Genomic DNA, 8,120 nt, shown 5'->3' with positions numbered 1-8,120 from the left:
ACTTCAGGATATTTCAAGCGGCCATTTCTTTCTGTTTCCATGAAATTGCAGCACTGTTTTCTTCCAGGAAAACATTTACCCTTCTGAAAATGTGGAGCAGCGCAGAGGCCACTAAGCCGGATATCTGATGCTACATTCTGAATTATTAGTACAAGGAAACGTGTTCACAAAAATTATTGTGGTTAATAAAGTCACACTGATGAAGTAAGGACATTTTAATATGTCCCCCAATAAGACACAACATCCAAAATATGTAAGCAAAAGAGGAGGAGGTTTTATTATAATGATGATTAAAAAAATTTGGACAAACAATAGGATGCATTGAATCACTTCAGCCCCGAAAGGATTTGTCCCTTCCCGACCAGGCCATTTTTTGTTATACGGTATTGCGTCGCTTTAACTGATAATTGCACAGTTGTGCAAAGTTGTACCCAAACAAAATTGATGTCCTTTTTTCCCCACAAAAGAGCTTTCTTTTGGTGGTATTTGATCACCTCTGTGTTTTTTATTTTTTATGCTATGAACAAAAAACGCAATTTTGTACTTTTTGCTATAATAATCATCCCAAATTTACAAAAAAATTAAAACATTTTTCCTCAGTTTAGGCCGATATGTATTCTTCTACATATTTTTGGTATAAAAAAATCACAATAAGCGTATATTGATTGGTTTGCGCAAAAGTTATAGCATCTAAAAAATAGGGGATAGATTTATGGCATTTTTATTATTTTTTTTTTACTAGTAATGGCAGTGATCAGCAATTTTTATCATGACTGCGACATTATGGCGGACAGATCGGACACTTTTGACACTTTTTTGGGACCATTGACATTTATACAGCGGTCAGAGCTAAAAATAGCCACTGATTAATGTATAAATGTCATCGGCAGGGATTGGGTTAACACTAGGGGGAGATCAAGGGGTTAACTGTGTTCCCTAGGTGTGTTCTAACTGTGGGGGGGGGGGCTGACTAGGGGAGGACACAGATCGGTGTTCATACTTATTATGAATACACGATCTGTCTCCTCTCCCCTGAGAGAACCGGGATTTGTGTGTTTACCATTTTTTATCATTGGAATTGTGCCCATGAATGCGCAATGGCCTCTGTCTCTGCACATCTGTTCTGCTATGGCCAATTGGTAAATTGTGTGGTCAGCGATCGATGTTAAAATTTACAAAGATATGGCACCAACATCCCGTTTTTAGATGAGAGAAAAACATAAAGGGGATATGGGACTTTCAAGGTTCAAAAGTACACAAAGCAACACAATATAAAAGAAAATGTATACAATTTTTATTAAACGAATTACATCAATAAAAACAGTACATTCAGTATACTCATAGCCAAGGATGAATGCAAGACATCATATAAATGGCAATAGTTTACTGTAGTCACGTTCAAGTTTTCTACATGTTTCGCCGTATGGCTTCTTCGGGAAAGAACGTGAAGATTCTTTGAATATCGAGACCTATGCTTCAACAGCTTGAACTGTCTAGACACTCACGGATGATGCCGGATCACCATAGGGAGGGGTGAATGGTAGTATGTTGTCAACTAATCTGATACAAATATCCTGCCGATAAACGTATATACAGTATATTTTATATTAGTACTTCATAACATATCACAAGACAACACACTCATTCAGACCAGGATAATTTATAGTGAGAACTTGAATAGAGTTATTTGGAAGTATATTGAAGTTATACCCTCTATCGTTCAAAGGGAAACAGGAAGTGCATTATAAATGAAGATAAACCTCAAGGAATTACTAAATATAAAAAAAGAAAAGAAGGGATAAAAAGGACCCTTAACATGCACTTTTTAATGACACAAAGCATTCATTCAGAGCTTAGCAACCTCACAGTCAAAAATATACTTGCCACAATATTGAGGAAACAAGAAAGAAAGGAACACATCCACATATTGATGCGCAATTTCCATCCGAGCCCAATGGAAGAGGATGGAGCTGCAAAAAGTTCTGGATATCCCTCAGCTAGCAATGCCTGTATATGTCAAAAAATATCCCCCATAAATATCCATTGCCAATAATTGTATCAAGAGACCAAGTATGTTACTCCACCTTTGAATACCAGTTTTCCTGTATGGTGAAATGTGAGGCTTCCCAGGATCCCAGCAAAATGGCCACTGTCAAGGGGATCCTTAAATACCCCTCCCCGTTGCTTCAGAGCACGGCGCTGAACGTCGCCCTGTGATGACGCCCCGCGGACAAAAGATTTCAAGTGTCCCACTGAACGTGCCAGCAATCAAGCCTCATATGACGCAAACATCTGGGACAAGCTGACCGCGCAGAGAAGGTCCTCCCCACACACTGGGTGCAAATACAAGACACTCATACGTGCACCCTTAGGTGTCTGTACGGGGACCCAAGGCAAATCAGCGCGAGAAAGACATAAATGTGGCAATGTCAGAAAAGACAAAAACAAAAACAAACGCTAACAACACAAAAAAAAACAAAAAAAACCACACACAAACACAGGCAAAACCAAAACCAAAAAACACAAAAGACAAAAAGAAAAAACATGATGATAAAACTATAAGTGTATATTATCAGAGCGAAATTTAAATCTAGCCAAACGTAAAAATGCAGCCATGCACAATCCTTCACAGTATAATACATGAAAAACAAGACATTCAGTCCAGTTACTTTAATTAATGTTAATGATTAATAATCAATATTTAAAAATACACCATAAGCACCAAAACTATGTGCCTACGGTATAGCAATGGTGGCACCAAATGTGTCTGTGGTGACACCTGGAATGGAAGGGAAACAACCACACAAGGAGAGTGTCCAAGGTTGGAAAAGAGCAATGGGGGACATGAGGAAAACCCAGACAAATAACCGTCATCATTCATCCAAATCTACAAAAAGGGTTTGTAACTAATACCCTCATTTAAACTTTTAAATCCATCTAGTTTCAAGTTGTAATAATTTCCTGTCAATATCACCACACCATTCATGGTGGGGGATGTGTTCAATACTGAAGAAACAAATTGAATTTAGATTTAAGTTGTGGTATAGACCCACATGTCTACTGATAGGAGTTTCCATTTTATGCTTGGCAATTAGGAAGACATGATCCCTAATTCTACAGTTTACAGTTTTAGACTTCCATATGTAAAATGCTCCACAAAAGCATTTCATTCTATAAACAGCTCCTATTATTTGACAGGTGGTTCTATGTCTTGGGGTCCATGTGGTATTATTGGGAAGAATGACACATTTTGCATTCAAAATGAAGTGGCAAAAGTTACATTTCCCACAGGGGTATGTATCAGGCATTTTATTTTTTACACTCTCTCTAATTTTGTGATGACTAGTTACCAAAGTATCCCTCAACAATTTTGATCTTCTATATGTTATTTCAGGATATGGTTTAAAAAATTTCATAATTTTCTGGTCAGCTGTTAATAAGTACCAAAACTGTTTATAGACATTACGTATCTTGTTAAGTTGCATACTATATTTGGTGATAATTTTTGTAGATGTAGTTTGCGTGTTGTTGCGAGATCCATAGATGACGAGTGTCTATTCTGTATTTTCACTCTATTGAAGGATTTCTGGGGCATGTTTTACTGTAGCCCCTCAACAAGAAGCATTCCCGCAATAGGTTGGCCTCTCTAAGAAAATCCTCATACTGGGTACAATTTCGTCTGATTCTAAGAAACTGGCTATAGGCGATACTCTTAATCAATTGTTCTGGATGGGAGCTGCTGGCATGCAACATGCTATTGCCAGCAGATGGTTTCCTATATAAGGTTAAACAAAGAATACCAGCTTCATTAACAAAAATTTTCACATCAAGAAATGTAATCCTTTCTTGATCGAATGTGAAAGCAAATTTGAGATTGTAAAGATTCTGCTATGGCCAGTGAGTCCCTGATATTGCCCCCTCCTTATGTGCAGCCTCCGGATGCCTACTTGGCCCTCCCTCTGTGGGTGCTTATGGAGAAAATCCTGTATCAAATCTTTTAATCTTTTGCATGGATATTACCCTCGGGTTCCCAGGAGTTGTCCTCTGGACCATAACCCCCTCCATTTTATGAGATATTTCAGCTGTTTTCTCCTTTTCCTGCAGTTCAGAATGGCCTCCACCTCATGTTCCTCATCACCATTGACTAACACTGGTTCGGGTGGACCTGACCCTCTGTCAGTGAAAGAAGAGTGTATGGCTACTTTAGACTGTCCTGCAAGTCTTTCTATTGCCAAAATGCAGCAGCAAAACAAGCTGCCTGACAGCTACCTGATCTGCAATACACCCATATTTATTGGCCATGCTACACCAACAGCAGCAGTCCATCAACATACTCATCCCAGTATGGAATAAAGACAGGCTCTGGGGAACTTAGGTTCTCTTCACATCAGTGGCTCCTGATGTAAGGCTCATGCAGCATCTTTTCACCATTCGAAGAGGCATCCAGAATAGTGAGCTGTGATGAGGAGAGGATTAGTGACACAGCCTCTCTGCTGGTCTTTCCTGCCTGAACAAATAGACCAGCACTGGAGGCAGAGCAGCAGGAGAAAGATGAGGACTTCCTGCTATCTCTAAGATGGCGGCTGGTAGGTTTTTCTTTGGGGGGGTGGCAAACAACCACCCCCCGGGCAGCCGGCGGCGTGGCACTACCACACCCCCCGAGCGCCCGGCAGTTCGGCACTTACCCGATCTAGGTAGCAGGCTGTGTTGTCCTCTAGCACGGTCTGCCCGCCATGCGCGCAGCAGGGTGAGGGTGTCAGCACCGGTGTCTGCTCCTCCAGCAGCTTCCTCCGCTGTGTGTCTCCTCTTTCTTCCGCCTAAGCGCTAGGCATCCAGTAGGATCGCCTGGCATTTTGGCCAGTCGGGAAACAGGTCTTACAACCTGCCTCCTGATTGACGTGGGGGAACTTTAGTGTGAAAATATCGAAAATTCATTCGCTATCGTCGCACAACTGGGTGGGCTCAGAGCGCAGTGCTCTGTGCCCCGAGCCCACCATTTCTTGAAGCCTATTAGAGCCTTTGGCTCTAATCGCGTGCTTCAAAAAGACACTCTCCCTCCCATTGGAATCCATAGTCCGGCACCTTGATATAAAGATCAGGGGGCTGGACGCATGGATTGGGGTATGGTGCCCTCTATGGACAGGTCACCACTGGTAAGATCCTTGCCTACTGCCTGTATTCCTCTGAGGCAAAGGCAGCAGGAGGCAGAGGAGACATATGAGGAGAAGGGGGGGGGTTGGGGTGCTGGTCATGAGGAGAAAAATGAGGAGGAGGAGGAGAAAATATCCAAGTCCAAGTATTAGCAATGAATATAAAATGCCTTCAATTGGTGATAGCAACTACATTTTTTTTGTCATCCAGACAAAAAAAGGTATCTTCCACCATTATCAGCAATTGCCACTGTGACCTGCCACCATTAGCCGCTCTTGCCACTTCTGCTAGCCTGCTGCAAGTATTACCACCTCCTGCCACATCTACTGTCCTTCCATAATTACCACCTTCTACAACCTCTCCTGGCCTGCTGCTGCCACCATTACCAGCTCCTGTCACTTTTCATGGATTGCCACTATTTTCAGCTTCTGCTACCTCTTCTGGCCTTCTCCTGCCACCATTACCAGCTCTTGACACTTTTTCTGGCCTCCCACTGCCACCAGTAGCAGCTCTTGCCTCCTCTGCTGGCCTGCCACCATTACCAGCTTCTATCACAAATATCAGTATCTGGCCTATTCTGGTACACACAATGTTCCCACAGCTGGACACAGCTGCAGAATTTGTAATGTTTGTTCTTTAAGCCTAATGTTCTGTTTCTCTACATCTGTAGCCTGTTCCAGTTCTCCAGCATTAAAAAAAAAAACATTTGTGGCTATTTTCTTTGTGAAATAATATACTCTAATGTTTATTTTAAGATAATACATGCCTTGTCTCTCCCACTTATATTGCCGCCTGACCAAGCTGCTTACATACTGCCTATTTGCTTTGCAATATTTGGACTATTGTCTCTGAACTAATACTCTCTTGTTTTGTTTCAGAATAAAAAACTGCTTCTTCTTGGCTGCAGAATGACCAGGCCATTTTTTCCGATTTGGCATTGCGTCGCTTTAACTGACAATTGCGCGGTCGTGCGAAGCTGCACCCAAACAAAATCGACGCCCTTTTTTCCCACAAATAGAGCTTTCTTTTGGTGGTATTTGATCGCCTCTGCGGTTTTTATTTTTTGCACTATAAACAAAAAAAGAGCGACAATTTGAAAAAAAAAAACACAATATTTTGTACTTTTTGCTATAATAAATATCCCCATTTTTTTTAAAAAAGCAAATTTGTTCTCAGTTTAGGCCGATATGTATTCTTCTACATATTTTTGGTAAAAAAAAAATCACAATAAGCGTATATTGATTGGTTTGCGCAAAAGTTATAGCGTCTAGAAAATAGGGGATAGATTTATAGCATTTTTATTATTAATTTTTTTTACTAGTAATTGGCGATCTGTGATTTTTATTGCGATTGCGACATTATGGTGGACACATCGGACAATTTTGACACGTTTTTAGGACCATTGGCATTTATACAGCGATTAGTGCTATAAAAATGCATTGATTACTGTATAAATGTCACTGGCAGTGAAGGGGTTAACACTAGGGGGAGATCAAGGGGTTAACTATGTTCCCTGGGAGGTGATTCTAACTGAAGAGGGAGAGGATTGACTAGAGGAAGCAACGGATCGTGGTTCCTAGCTGATAGGAGCACACGATCTGTCACGATCTGTCAGGGAACTGTGTGTTTACACACACTCGTCCCTGTTCTGTGTCTCCTGCTCACAATCGCTCGTGGCTGGCGGTCATCGCTACCATTGGCCACGAGCATCGGCACCCCCGCTGTGCACCTGCTATACCGATCCTGCGAGCCGACATATAGTTACGACGGTTTGCGGGATAATGCCGACCTGCCGCAGTATAATGACGGCGGCTGGTCGGCAAGCGGTTAAGGTAAAAAAACTTTTAGCCTTTACATTCACTTCAAAAGTACACGTCCAAATTATGTGAGGCCAAACTATAGTATCACTGACACTGTCTGTGAGAATCAAGCAGTTCCATAACACAACACACAGCCTAAATTAATCACTGATGTAATTGAAAGGATTGGTGTTTTCCCATGTTACATAGTTACATAGTCAGGCTGAAAAAAGACACAAGTCCATCTAGTTCAACCATAAAAATAAATAAAATAAAAATAATATCATACAATCTCATATACTCAATCGTATACCCACACTTGATCCAGAGGTAGGTGAAAAACCCCAACAAAGCATGATCCAATTTGCTTCAACAGTGGAAAAAATTCCTTCCTGATCCCTGAAAGGCAATCGGATTTTCCCTGGATCAACTTTACCTATAAATGTTAGTACCCAGTTATATTATGTACATTTAGGAAATAATCCAGGCCTTTCTTAAAGCAATCTACCGAGCTGGCCAGAACCACCCCTGGAGGGAGTCTATTCCACATTTTTACAGCTCTTACTGTGAAGAAACCTTTCCGTATTTGGAGATTAAATCTATTTTCCTCTAGGCGTAAAGAGTGTCCCCTTGTCCTCTGTGAATAACTCACTATATGAACCCCTTATATATGTGTGCATATTGATCATATCCCCCTTAATCTCCTCTTTTCAGGAGAGAATAAATTCAGTTCCTCTAATCTTTCCTTATAGCTCCTCCATGCCTCTAATCAGTTTGGTTGCCTTTCTCTGCACTTTTTCCAGTTCCCCAATATCCTTTTTGAGAACTGGTGCCCAAAAGTGAACTGCATTTTCCAGATGAGGTCTTACTAATGATTTGTACAGGGGCAAAATGATATCCCTCTCTCTGGAGTCCATACCTCTCTTAATACAAGAAAGGACTTTGCTCGCTTTGGAAACCGCAGCTTGGCATTGCATGTTATTATTGAGCTTATGATCTACCAAAACCCCCAGATCCTTCTCCACTACGGATCCCCCCAGTTGTACTCCCCCTAGTATGTATGATGCATGCATATTCTTAGCCCCCAAGTGCATAACTTTACATTTATCAACATTAAACCTCATCTGCCACATAGTTGCCCAATTAGACAGTGCATTGAGGTCAAATTGG

This window comes from Aquarana catesbeiana, linkage group LG01, assembly GCF_042186555.1.
Source record: "Aquarana catesbeiana isolate 2022-GZ linkage group LG01, ASM4218655v1, whole genome shotgun sequence".
In the NCBI taxonomy this organism is placed as follows: domain Eukaryota; kingdom Metazoa; phylum Chordata; class Amphibia; order Anura; family Ranidae; genus Aquarana; species Aquarana catesbeiana.
This window is presented reverse-complemented; position numbering follows the sequence as displayed.